Source organism: Panthera uncia (assembly GCF_023721935.1).
Source record: "Panthera uncia isolate 11264 chromosome C1 unlocalized genomic scaffold, Puncia_PCG_1.0 HiC_scaffold_4, whole genome shotgun sequence".
Lineage (NCBI taxonomy): Eukaryota > Metazoa > Chordata > Mammalia > Carnivora > Felidae > Panthera > Panthera uncia.
This window is the reverse complement of record NW_026057585.1, coordinates 74,237,163-74,249,203: the sequence shown is the minus strand read 5'-3', so window position 1 is coordinate 74,249,203 and position 12,041 is coordinate 74,237,163. Positions and strand designations below refer to the sequence as shown.

The 12,041-nt window shown below is 44.9% G+C and overlaps 1 protein-coding gene across 1 annotated transcript in view; it reads left to right on the top strand.

The window, feature by feature from the left end:
- Positions 1-1,502: 1,502 nt before the first annotated feature.
- The window catches only part of CAP1 (cyclase associated actin cytoskeleton regulatory protein 1), a 27,823-nt gene continuing 17,284 nt past the window's right edge, over positions 1,503-12,041 (top strand). The window contains exon 1 of the mRNA XM_049618693.1: positions 1,503-1,579. The gene's annotated coding sequence lies outside the window, so the exon portion shown is untranslated. The remainder of the gene's footprint in view (positions 1,580-12,041) is intronic.

Here is a 12,041-nt window from a genome sequence, read left to right as displayed (position 1 = left end):
GTCAGGTAACTTAGCCAGTCTAATCCCTAGTAAAGTGCCCAAGCCAGGAATTATGGAAACCCAGGATGTCTCCCCATCCAGAGGCATCACTAACTCAAAACTGTGGCACATGTTATTTCAGTATGGTCTGTGGCATACTCATGGGATTTCATCATATAGATGTGTTTACTTCAAAGTTCTAAGTTACTTTGTGACTTTGGCACGTAATTTAGCTTCCCCATTTGAAAACTGGAGGCCACAATAGCATCTACCACAGAGAGTTCCTATTAGGATTACATGAAAATGTTCTTGAAGCATTCAGCACAGGCCTGGCACATAGTGCGCAGTAAATGGTGGCTATTATTATAAGAACTGTATCTGTCGAGTGACTTTGGCATATAGCGCCTGCATTCAACTTGAAGCTTGGAGCTGTCACCGTCGCTCAGCCAAAGGAGTGGGAACAATTGCACTCGCCAATTTTTTCTGGAAATAAATCTTTGTGGGAGGATAATCACCGGTTGGAAAGTGTGAGCCTTGAGGGAACAAAGCTCTGATCCCCAGGCCCGAGGACCACGCGAAATTTCTCTCCCCCGCGGGCTGCGGCCACGGAACCTAATGTCCCCGGGACTGAGTGGCAGGTGGCAGGGCACGCCCAGCTCCGGGCGAGGCGGCCTCACAAACCGGTTTTAGCGGAGCGGAGGATGATCTTCGCTCACTCCGCTCATCTTATTCTCGGGGACCACACCCTGCGCGCGGGGAGGAAGGACTCCAAAACCGCGGGGCGGAGGCTTCCGCGCGGTCCCAGACCTGACCATCTATGGTCACAGAGCACACGGAACAAACAGGAAGTGGGGCGAGCCTCCACCTTCCCAGCCAGCAAGCCGAGCGAGGGTGGGCATGTCCAGAAACCCAGGGCTGGACCCACGCTCCCTCACCAACCACCTCCCCACACCGGCCTCGGGAGGTATCCCTAGGACACTGTTCAGACCAACGGCATCCGCACGTCACAAACGGCGACACAGATATGCACGCCCAAAGAGGCGGAGCTTCGCCTCAATCTCCTCGGAGAGTGGACGATTGTGCGGGATTCCCAGAAAATCCTGACTCCTAGTCCCTCCAAGACCCCTTCCGACGGCTAGGCTAAGGCACTGGCCTCTGTCATTGAGACCGCATTGATAGGAGCACTAATTTAGCCACTCACCTGTTCTCCTTCTCCGGAGGTGGAGCTTAGCTGGTAATTTCGGCCCTTCATTGGCCCGGACGACTCGGCTCCGCCAGTTGGCAGGGAGGCGTGGCCTACCCCCGAGCACACACCGGGGGCCGCTCCGGCTTTGGGGGCGGGACCCTCTCCCACGTGCCCTCCGGTCTAGCATGGATCTCCCTTCCGGGCGTGGAGAATAGGGGGCGGAGCCACGAGCGGGGCGGCCAGACTTCCTCCCGGGTCCCTCCACTAGCTCGGCGTTTCAGCAGCCGTCCATTTCCGGTGGGGGTGCCGCGCCCAGTAAGGGCCCGGAAGTGGGTCGCGCGAAGATTGCTGGGCGGTTCTTGCCGGAAGTGGAGAACGGCTGATCGCAGTCCGGAGGTGAGGCGGAACTCTGAGGTGAGGGAACGCGGCCGGGTAGGGACGGGGGTCCACTCCGCGGCTCACTGGTCTCTGGAGTTGTTAATGGTCTTACCGACCTATGCGCGTACGGTGAGCGTTGCTGAAGGGGCCATAGCGGAGGCCCTCAGGCCGACCCGGGATCCTGGGCGCGGTCTCTTGAGGTGGGGCCAGGGTGACCAACGGAGCCGGGCTCCTCTGGGGAGGCCCCTCCGCTGGATTTTGCAGTCCTGGCCGTCAGCCTCAGCGGGGGCCTGATTCCTAAGGTGCCCAGACTTAGGCATTCCTAAGGAACCAACGACACCTTAGACTCTTCTCTATGCCCCATCTCGTCCCCATTGCACAGATGGGTAAATTGATCCCCGGGGAGGAGAGGCTGGTCTACGACCGTATAGCGAGTGAGGGAAACAATTGGACTCAAGACCTCAGTTATTTAGATTAACAGCCCCAGGTCCTTCCCACGACTGTTTCCCAGGAACCTCTTTCTTTATCTGAGTGGTCTTCCGGTCGGTGTCGAGTCGCGGCGGGCAGCTGCAGGTTAAAGACCGCCCGCTGCGTGGAATTTTTTTTTTTTTTTAAATGCAACCTGTTTGGAATACCTGGGTAGTTTTTCACAAGAGAGTGGGGCAGGTCTTTGTGTTTGCAATCAGATAGCCTCTCCTTCCTCCAGATCCGTTGCTCCTATTCTGAAAGGGTTGTTTAACTTTATTGAAGGTGTTGCATACTTCTGGACCTGAAATCATATGGCTCAGGTTTGGTCTGTCCGCTCTGCTAAGTTTCTGTAGCTGTAGATGCATTAACTTCCTTGAGCCTTATTTTTCTTATCTTTTAAGCGGAGATCTCTGCATATCTCACAGGATTAAATTCAGTCTAACAAATTGTGTTTATTCTGTCAAGCACTCTGCCATATCTAGGGAATGCAGTTTTGGAAGAAAAAAAAAAAAAAAGCCAGACCTTTGCCGGGACGTTTAAGAAGTAATTATAAATGTGATGAGTGTTAGGAAAGAACAGTGTTGGAAATATATAACTTAGGGCTCAGGAAAATCCCTTCTGCAGAGCAGAATTTAAGATGAATTTTGAAGGATAAACAGCATGAAGCTTGGTGAGAGGACGAGCACCTTTTCAGGCAGAGGTTCGTATCAGAACCGTGTCAGTTGAAGCTCTTTGTAGGGATCCCTGTTCAGCTGAAAAACAGGACAGCCCAGCACATTCATCATTCACCACTCATTCGTTGAGCCCTTAATATGTATGAGGTACATACTAAATGAGGCACTTGGCCTGGTGGCCAGGAATACAGCTGTTACCCTGGAGTGTAGGGGGGCAGACAAGTAAATCAGGGATGGCTTGCCATACGCACTGTCACAATGCACTGTGTGAGTACAGGGCTATGGGAGAATAGAGAGAGGAATACCTGAGCCAGACTTCCGAGCTTTGAGGAGGAAATGGGAGGATAAGTCTTGCAAAACTGACTTAGCTGTGTGGTCAGTCTGGAAAAAGGATTTCCAGGCAAAGAGTACAAGTGCAAGGACGTGGAGATCTGGACATGTGAAAGACCATGGCTAATGCAGTGACTGAAATTCTAGTAATGCTTGGAGAAACGGAGGAAGTGGGAAGTGGTGGGTCAGATATAAAGGACCTTGTAAATTGTGCTGCGTAACGTGGATCTTAGGAAAATGATGTGGTCAGATTTATGTTTTAGGAAGTTTAGTTTGTCAAGGCAGAAGGGACATGATGGCAGAGTAGACCAGTGTTGGGAAGCTGTTGCCATAGTCTTGGCCTGAACTGAGACAGTGACCGTGGGAAGGAGAGGAGGGATCGGATTTGAGCAGTATGTATGTATGTATTGTTTTTTAATATGGGGGGGGGGGGGGGGCGGAGGGGGGGGGGGGGGAGAGGAAGGGGGATAGGGGATCTGAAGCAGACTCTGCACTGATAGGCTGACAGCGGTGAGCCTGGAACTCACCAGCCAACCAGGAGATCGCAAACTGAGCCGAATTGGGACACTCAACCCACTGAGCCACCTGGTGCCCCTTGAACAGTATTTAAAAGATAGAAACCATAGAATTGGAGGCTGATTATTTATGGAAATGAAGAGGGGTGCCTGGGTGGCTCAGTCGGTGGGGCGTCTAACTTTGGCTCAGGTCATGATCTTGCAGTCTGTGAGTTCAAGCCCTCGTTCGTCTCTGTGCTGACAGCTCAGAGCCTGGAGCCTGCTTGGGATTCTGTGTGTGTGTGTCTATCTCTCTGCCCCTCCCCAGCTCACGCTTTCTCTCTCTCTCTCTCTCTCTCTCTCTCTCTCTCTCTCTCTCTCTTTCTCAAAAATAAATACACATTTTTTAAAAAAGGAAATGAAGAAATAGAAGTCTTCTAGGATGAGTGCCTGGTTTCTGGCTTAGGGAACTGGGTGGTACCATTCACCAAGGTAGGTAATGTGAGAGGAGGGGGGTAAGTTGGGGAGGTGGCATGGAAAGAAAATGAATTTTGGACGTATTTAGTTGGAGGTGTTTGCAGCACATCCAGACAGATGTCGGAATAAGGTATCCCAATTAGAGGAAACAAGAGCAAAGGTGCAGAGGCATATATTCAGTGAAGCACCTGGAGTATCGGAGTTCGCCTGGAGTTTGTGGTGGAAGTAAGACCGGGAAGAAAGGTAGATGCCTGCCAAGTTGTGAAGGGCTTTTGATGCCTCGTTTGAACGCGTTTGGGTTTTATTCAGCAGTTGGCAATTTGCTTACTGTTTGAGTTGCACTGGTCCAGCATAAAGAAATGTCTGTAGGAGGGAAGACATTTTTTTTCTGTAGGAATTGCCTACCTTTTGCTTCACTAGAAATACTTTGTCAGTCAGGTGGACGTAATTTATGTCTGAGAGGAGCTTAAATAAAATGGTAGCAGTGAAAGCATTTTGTCAGGTACAGCCTGTCATGCGAGCCCAGACTGGTGGTAATGTTAAGTTTCAGTGCGTGTATTTTTGCTCTGAGGAGGTTAGCTGTTTAGTTTGCAAAATGGTTTGTTTCCAATCTGAAGGGCGATCTTTTTTCTCACCCCCTTTTTTTGGTTATACATACGTAGGTTTAGCTGCGATTATTTTTGTAACCAGGAACTAAGCCTTGTAAAAGTGACTTCCTCCTTTCGGTTTTCTGTGAAGCACTTGATGCATTTTACAGGTGCCGGGGTGGCTCAGTCGGTTGAGCGTCTCACTTTGGCTCAGGTCATGATCTCACAGTTTGGGAGTTTGAGCCCGGAATCCCCGAATCAGTCTCGCTGTTGTCAGCGCAAGGCCCTTTGTAGACCCTCTGTCAGCCTCTCTCTCTCTCTCTGCCCCTCCCTGACTCGCCCGCACTCACTCTCTGTGTCTCTGTCTCTCTCTCAAAAATAGACTTTTTTTTTTAAAGACGCATTTTACTTAAACGAGCAAATACAAAGTGTCATTGAAAGTTGAACTCTCTAGTTTGAAATTTAAAAAAATTTTTTTAATGTTTATTTATTTTTGAGAGAGAGCGCAAATGGGAGAGGGGCAGAGAGAGAGGAGACACAGAATCTAAAGCAGGCTCCAGGCTCAGAGCTATCAGCACAGAGCCTGACACGGGGCTCGAACCCACAAACCGTGATATCATAACCTGAACTGAAGTGGGACGAATAACCCACTGAGCCACGCAGGTGCCCCTGTCTGGTTTGAAATTTAATCTGAAGTTGAAATCTGACGATCCTCAAGCCACATCTTGCCCACTCCTAGTGATTATTCCTTTGAATTGTCATCATTTTCTTTTTTTTTTTTTTTTTACTTTCTATTAACGTGGCTTTCATACTTCACCTTCTCTCCTACAACCAGTCTAATCTTTTAAAAAGAACCATTTTCATCTTCCCTGGCTTCATATTCCCAAAGAATCAAATCTAAATTCCCTTGTCCAGTTTACAAAATTCTCCACATTAGACCCTTAATTAGCTTTCATTGGATAGTACAGGTTGACATTCTGATTTAGAAAGTCCTGAACCCGTGGCATTTTATTTATATCTCTTGTGCTTCCCTTTTGCTCCTTATTACATTAGAACAGGGTTTCTCAACGTTGGCACAATTGACATTTTAGGCTGGATGGTTCTTCATTGTGGGGTTGGCCTGCCTGCCTGTACATTGTAGGATTTTAGCAGTATCCCTGGCCTCCACCCATCAGATGCCAGTAGCACTTGGCTTCATTGTGCCTACCAAAGATGTCTCCTGACATTGCCTAGTGTCTCCCGGAGGATGAAATTGCCCTTGATTGAGAACCACTGCATTAGAAAGTATCATAACTATGTTTGTGCAGTGTTATCTCTCCAATTAGACTTTCTAGGGCAGGCTTCATGACCATGCTTAGCACAGTATATACACATCATAAGCACTGGATATCCTGTAGTGAATGAATCATTTTTCATTGAGGCAGCAAGAATCATTGTTTGTTTAAAGGAATTTCTGGGGTCCTTGAAGGACTTTCATTTTTGTTTTTTTCCTCAGAGGGTGTGATCTTGATAGAGAAATGCCTCTGATTAGGCACTCACCCAGAAGGAAGCTTTGGGTTAGTTGACAGTGCAAGTAAGCAGATTTATATATCTCTTACATTGAGGATATATACATTCCTGTTTTATTCATGTTGCCTTCTTTTCTTTTCTTTCCTTCTCTTTTCTTCTCTTTTCTTTTACTTTTTTCTGAGAGAGAGAAAGAGAGCATGCCACGTGTGCACAAGGGAGGGGCAGAGAGAGAGAGAGAGGGAGAGAGAGAACCCCAGGCAGACTCCATGCTGTCAGTGCAGAGCCCAACATGGGGCTGGAACTCACAAACCATGAGATCATGACCTGAGCCAAAATCAAGAGCCTGATGCTTAACTGACTGAACCACCTAGGTGCCCCAGTGTTCCTGCATTTAGACAGCTTAGTTTAGTTTATTATTTTTTTTAATTTAATTTAAATTTTAATTTATTTTTTATTTTTATTGTATTTAATTAAAAAAAAATTTAACGTGTATTTATTTTTGAGAGACAGAGGTAGAGCGTGAGTGAGGGAGGAGCAGAGAGAGGGGGAGGCCCAGAATCGCAAGCAAGTTCCAGGCTCTGAGCTGTCAGCACAGAACCCAACTCAGGGCTCGAACTCACGAACTAGGAGATCATGGCATGAGGGGAAGTTGGATGCTTAACCGAATGAGCCACCCAGGCGCCCCTAGATTACCGTTTATCTTAAATTGCCATTTTAAATTTATTTTAAATTGCCATTATTTTAAATTGTTATAGTTTATGATGTTGGTGCTCAGTGTTTATTTTGATTGTTTAAGTTGTTATAGTTGAATCATCTTTAATGCGACTATAACATTTCACCATGAAGCTGTTTCTTTTTGGCATACCGTCATGTAAACTTAATAAAAAGAATCAAAGCTCTAAAAATATCCCTTATTTATAAATAAAGCTTCGTTTGCCTTGTATTATGAGACCTGTGTTAAACTTTTCCATTTGACTAGAAAATAGAGTTGAAATGTTTCATGGAAGGAGTGAGCTTGCTTTTTTTGTGTTTTGTTTTGTTTTTCTGCAGAGGTCATTAAAATTCCTATACTTAAGTTTAATTATAGACTTACAGTCACAGATCTTTTCATATCTCTATTTGTAGCTGAATCCTGGCTAGGGACAAATGGCGTCCTTAGATCTATCTTTATTCAACTAGCCAGCTGAAATCAGCCAATGTGCTTTTTCCTTATACAATGTAAAAGTTGCCTGCTGAATGCTCTTACATAGTTGATCTTCGTAATATTCCTTGGGTATAAGAGAGAGGGGAAACCCATGGCCACACAAAGTTGTTTATTTGCCCTGACTGTTGAAGCAGCTAGTTCTAAGTCTGACTTCAGCTTGTACATTCTAACTAGCTTTACTCACTCCTGGAATTTCAGATAGGGCACAGGAGACAAGTGTTGATATTGGATTGGATTCTTTCCCTCACTAGAAGATAGATCTTTCTCTTTTAATCTAAACCTCAGATGGCAGTGACTCAGGCAGTAAAATGTCATTGGTTGCCTCTGAAACCAAATGCTTAAGGAAGAACAGTGGCTTCTGATTTGGGTTAGATTTAGATGGTATCTTTACTGGGGCAAAGTGGTATCTGTTCTTTGGTTTCTGGTTAAAACAGCCAACTTGCACAGTGCCTGGGTGACTCATTTGGTTAAGCGTCTGACTTCAGCTCAGGTCATGATCTCAATGGTTCATGAGTTCGAGTCCCATGTCAGACTCTGTGCTGACAGCTCTGAGCCTGGAGCCTGCTTCGGATTCTGTGTTTCCCTCTTCTCTCTGCTCCTCCCCCACTCGCACTCTGTGTGTGTGTGTGTGTGTGTGTGTGTGTGTGTGTGTGTCTCAAAAATAAACATTAAAAAAAAAAAAACAAAAACCATGGGGCACCTGGGTGGCTCAGTAGGTGAAGCATCCAACTTCAAAGCTCAGGTCATGATCTCACGGTCCATGAGTTTGAGCTCTGTGCTGACAGCTCAGAATCTGGAGCCTGTTTCGGGTTCTGTGTCTCCCTCTCTCTCTGCCCCTCTCCTGCTCGCACTCTCTGTCTCTCCCAAAAATAAATAAACATTAAAAAAAAAAATTAAAAAACACACAGCCAACTTGTGTCTCCTGTTAGTATGTCTAGGTTTTACTTTGATGTAGTAGAGCCTAGTGATGAGAACAAGGCTCTAATTCTATATTGTTAGGAGTAGAACTAACTAATGTCTTACAGCTTAGTGGTACCTTAGGAGAGAGATCCTAATGGAACTTGTTTTTGTTTTGTTTTTTAATAAAGAAATTAACTATGTTAAAGAAGGTTGGAAAATGAGGAAATTGTCTAAAACCCCATCACTCCAATGTGACAAATACTGTAAATTTTGTGTTCTATTCAAGTCTTTTTCCGCGGTGCGTTCCTTGTAATTAGAGGTCTAAGTTAACGTTGCAGTGAATATCTGCCTATCACTTTCCCCACATTCGGATTATTTTATTAGGATAACATCTCAGGGACAGAAATACAAAGTCAAGGCCAAAAGAAGCATTTTGAAGCAGATCAGTTGGGCTGCCATAGTATGCAGGCTGACTTGCATAGCTGCTTTTCAGTTTTACTTGAGGGTATGACTTAGAGGAACAACTACCAGACAAAGTAGAAAACATTTAAATGTGACAACTTCGTACTCAAGTTGACATTCATACCACTGGCTTAATTGTCTGGTGAGATGAGACAAGAACTGCAGGAGTAGCCTGGTTCCATTTACTTCTGAACAACTGCCTTGAATAGGCTGGAGGAATTGGGTTGTTTGAATTGTTCGAATGATGAGACTCTGAAGCAGCTTTGGCAGGAATCACTAGCCAATTCTGATTTTTTTCTTGGTTTTAGACCACAAAAGAAATTGCTGGAGAATCCACCTCATAGTTTCTTTTTGCTGTGTGTGATATCCCTCCAAGAGCCTATCCATTCTCATACTTTGTGATATTTCTTTGTGGATAACTTGCAAACACTGTTCTCCAGCCTTGGTCCTTCCCCAAGTTTTATTTCTACTTACCCACTTAGAAGCTTCAGCTCCTCTTCAGACTCTCCTTGTCCAAAACTGACTTCATCTTCTTGCCCCAAATAGTACATGCCAGAAACCTGTTTCTGCCTATAGTGTCATCCTTCTCTTAGGCCCCTGGATTTGCAGTTCGAGTCATCTTTGCTTCCTTTCTGAGTGCTACAGTACTCAATAGTCACTACCACACAGTTAGTACTTGTTCTGTGTTTAATGCACACTTGTTTTGTATGACCTCCAAGGGCAGAACTAAGATCAGTGGGTGGAAGTTGCAGGGAAGCAGATTTTGCCTCCATATAAGGAAGAACTTTTAGTACTTTGAGCTGTCTGAAGGGAATGGGCTGCCTCTAGAAGTCTCGGTTTCCCCACACTGAAGGTGCTTGAACAGAGGTTACCTGGCTAATTGCTGAGAATGTTGAAAGGATTGTTCTGGCATCAGATGGTGTTTTTACAAGATGATTTCTAGAATCCCTCCTAATCCTGGCAGTGAAGGATTCAGTGGAAGGTAGCTTTGTTTCTCCTGCTAGATTAGATTCCCTTGGAACAGGAAAACTATTTTACCACTTAATTCAGGTGCTGGTTACATAGTTACCTAAAACTGATTATTTGTGGGTTAATTGATTCTTTTCCTTTCATTTCCATATCTGGCTGGAGAGTAGATGGTGTAGATTTTTTTTCTTTTGAAATATAAAAAATATTTTTTTCAGCAGCCCTCTCATTTTACAGCTGGATGAATAGCAGCTTTCAACCTTAGACCCTATTAGCTTCCTAGTTCAACCTAACCTAGACCTTAATATTGTCCCATTTTTCCAAATTGCATTCTGTTTATCAAATAGTACTTGTAAAAATGTTGCTTTCATCATATTACTCCTTCACTCAAAATCCTTAAATGGCTTCACACTTATCACAATATCCGATTCAAATGCTGCCTGGCTTTCAGTGCCCTTCATTACCTAACCTGCCTTGCTTATCCAGCCTTATTTTTCATGATGCTTGATGCTCTATGCAGATTAACCCACATAACATACTTTATGTGCCTAGCCCCCTTATTCTCTCCTCTTTGCGTCTGATTGCTCTAGAATGTCTTCCCTTTTTCCTTTTACTTTTTCTATCAGGATGCCCCCCTTTCTCCTGAAACCAGACTATCTCAAGGCGCCTGGGTGGCTCAATTGGTTAAGCGTCCGACCTTGGCTCAGGTCATGATCTCACAGTTGGTGAGTTCGAGCCCCGCATCGGGCTCTGTGCTGACAGCTCAGAGCCTAGAGCCTGCTTTGGATTCTGTGTCTCATTCTCTCTCTGCCCCTCCCCCACTTGTGTTCTGTCTCTCAAAATTAAATAAAAATGTAAAAACAAACAAAGAAAAAAACCCCAGACTATCTCCAGTCCTCACTGATTTCTTCTCAACTCTCAGAACATATAGTAATTTATACAGTGTCATTCAGAACCATACAACATTTTACAAAGAAAAAGCTCCAGTATATAGGCTGATACTGGAACTTTTCCTAATCTAAATGGAGTTAGACAGTCTCTAAAAGAACTTTAAAAAACGTGTCACCAGTATTTATCCCATTGGCATTTTCATTTGTGTTGGCCTTCCCAATAAGAATGAAATCTTCTTGGGGCTCGGTCGGTTAAGCGTCTGACTTCGGCTCAGGTCACGATCTCGTGGTCCGTGAGTTCGAGCCCCGCGTCGGGCTCTGTGCTGACTGCTCAGAGCCTGGAGCCTGTTTCAGATTCTGTGTCTCCCTCTCTCTCTGCCCCTCCCCTGTTCATGCTCTGTCTCTCTCTGTCTCAAAAATAAATAAACGTTAAAAAAAAATTTTTTTTTAATTAAAAAAAAAAAGAAATCTTCTTGAGGGCAGATGCCATTTGCCTTCTATGTCTTCAGTAGCTGCTAAGTACAGTGCCAAGTACAGTACTAAGCACTTTCATTTTATAAGCATCTTCTGTGTGCCCGGTTGTTGTAGGTACTGCGAATTGGTGGGGCTGGTTGGGGGAGGGGAATGGACAGATTCCCATCTAAAGCCTGAATTCTAGCACAACGCATGTAGTGATAACATTTTACATTTAAACTGTATTTTAAGGTTCCCAAAGTGACTATTCCTCTCCTTTGATCCTTACATCTCTGTGTGCTAGGTAAGGACTCATTAAATGACGGTCCTTTAGTTATACAGTTAATACATGGCAGAGCTGGGACTCAAAGCTTGGTTCTCCTGAATCCTAGTTTTTTCTTAGACTTCTAAAATTAGGACTGTTTCCCTTTCTGAAGCTTTTATGATGAATGCCTAAATAGTTGGGATTCTGTACATTCATTTATGGAGGCTTACTTTTAGTTATTGGCTATTGTCAATCAGAAGTGGCAAAGAACAGGGACACCTGGGTGGCTCAGTCGGTTAAGCGACCGACTTCGGCTCAGGTCACAATCTCCCGGTTTGTGAGTTCGAGCCCCGCGTCAGGCTCTGTACTGACAGCTCGGAGCCTGGAGCCTGTTTGGATTCTGTGTCTCCTTCTCTCTCTGCCCCTCCCCCACTTGTGCTCTGTTTCTATCAAAAATAAAAAAATGTATTAAAAAATTAAAAAAAAAAGAAATGGCAAAGAACAAGATCAGGCAGGGCTATGGTTTTCTACTTTGGCAACTCTAAATTCTTACGGAAAAGCCTTATTTTAAACATTTGCCTTCCAAATATGTGTCATCTAAGAGCCTATGAAAAAATATTGGTCTCCATGGAGAAAATTGAAAGCAGAGAAATTAAAAGCTGCTAATAATGTTAACTGAAGACACGGTGAAGAGCCCTTGAACCCACAGTAATGTGCTCAGCAAGCAGTCGGGGCTGGATGCTGTGATGAATTGCATAGTCACTTAATTTCTTAAAAGCCATGTGGAGTGGTGGGAAGATCCTCAGACTAGGATTCAGA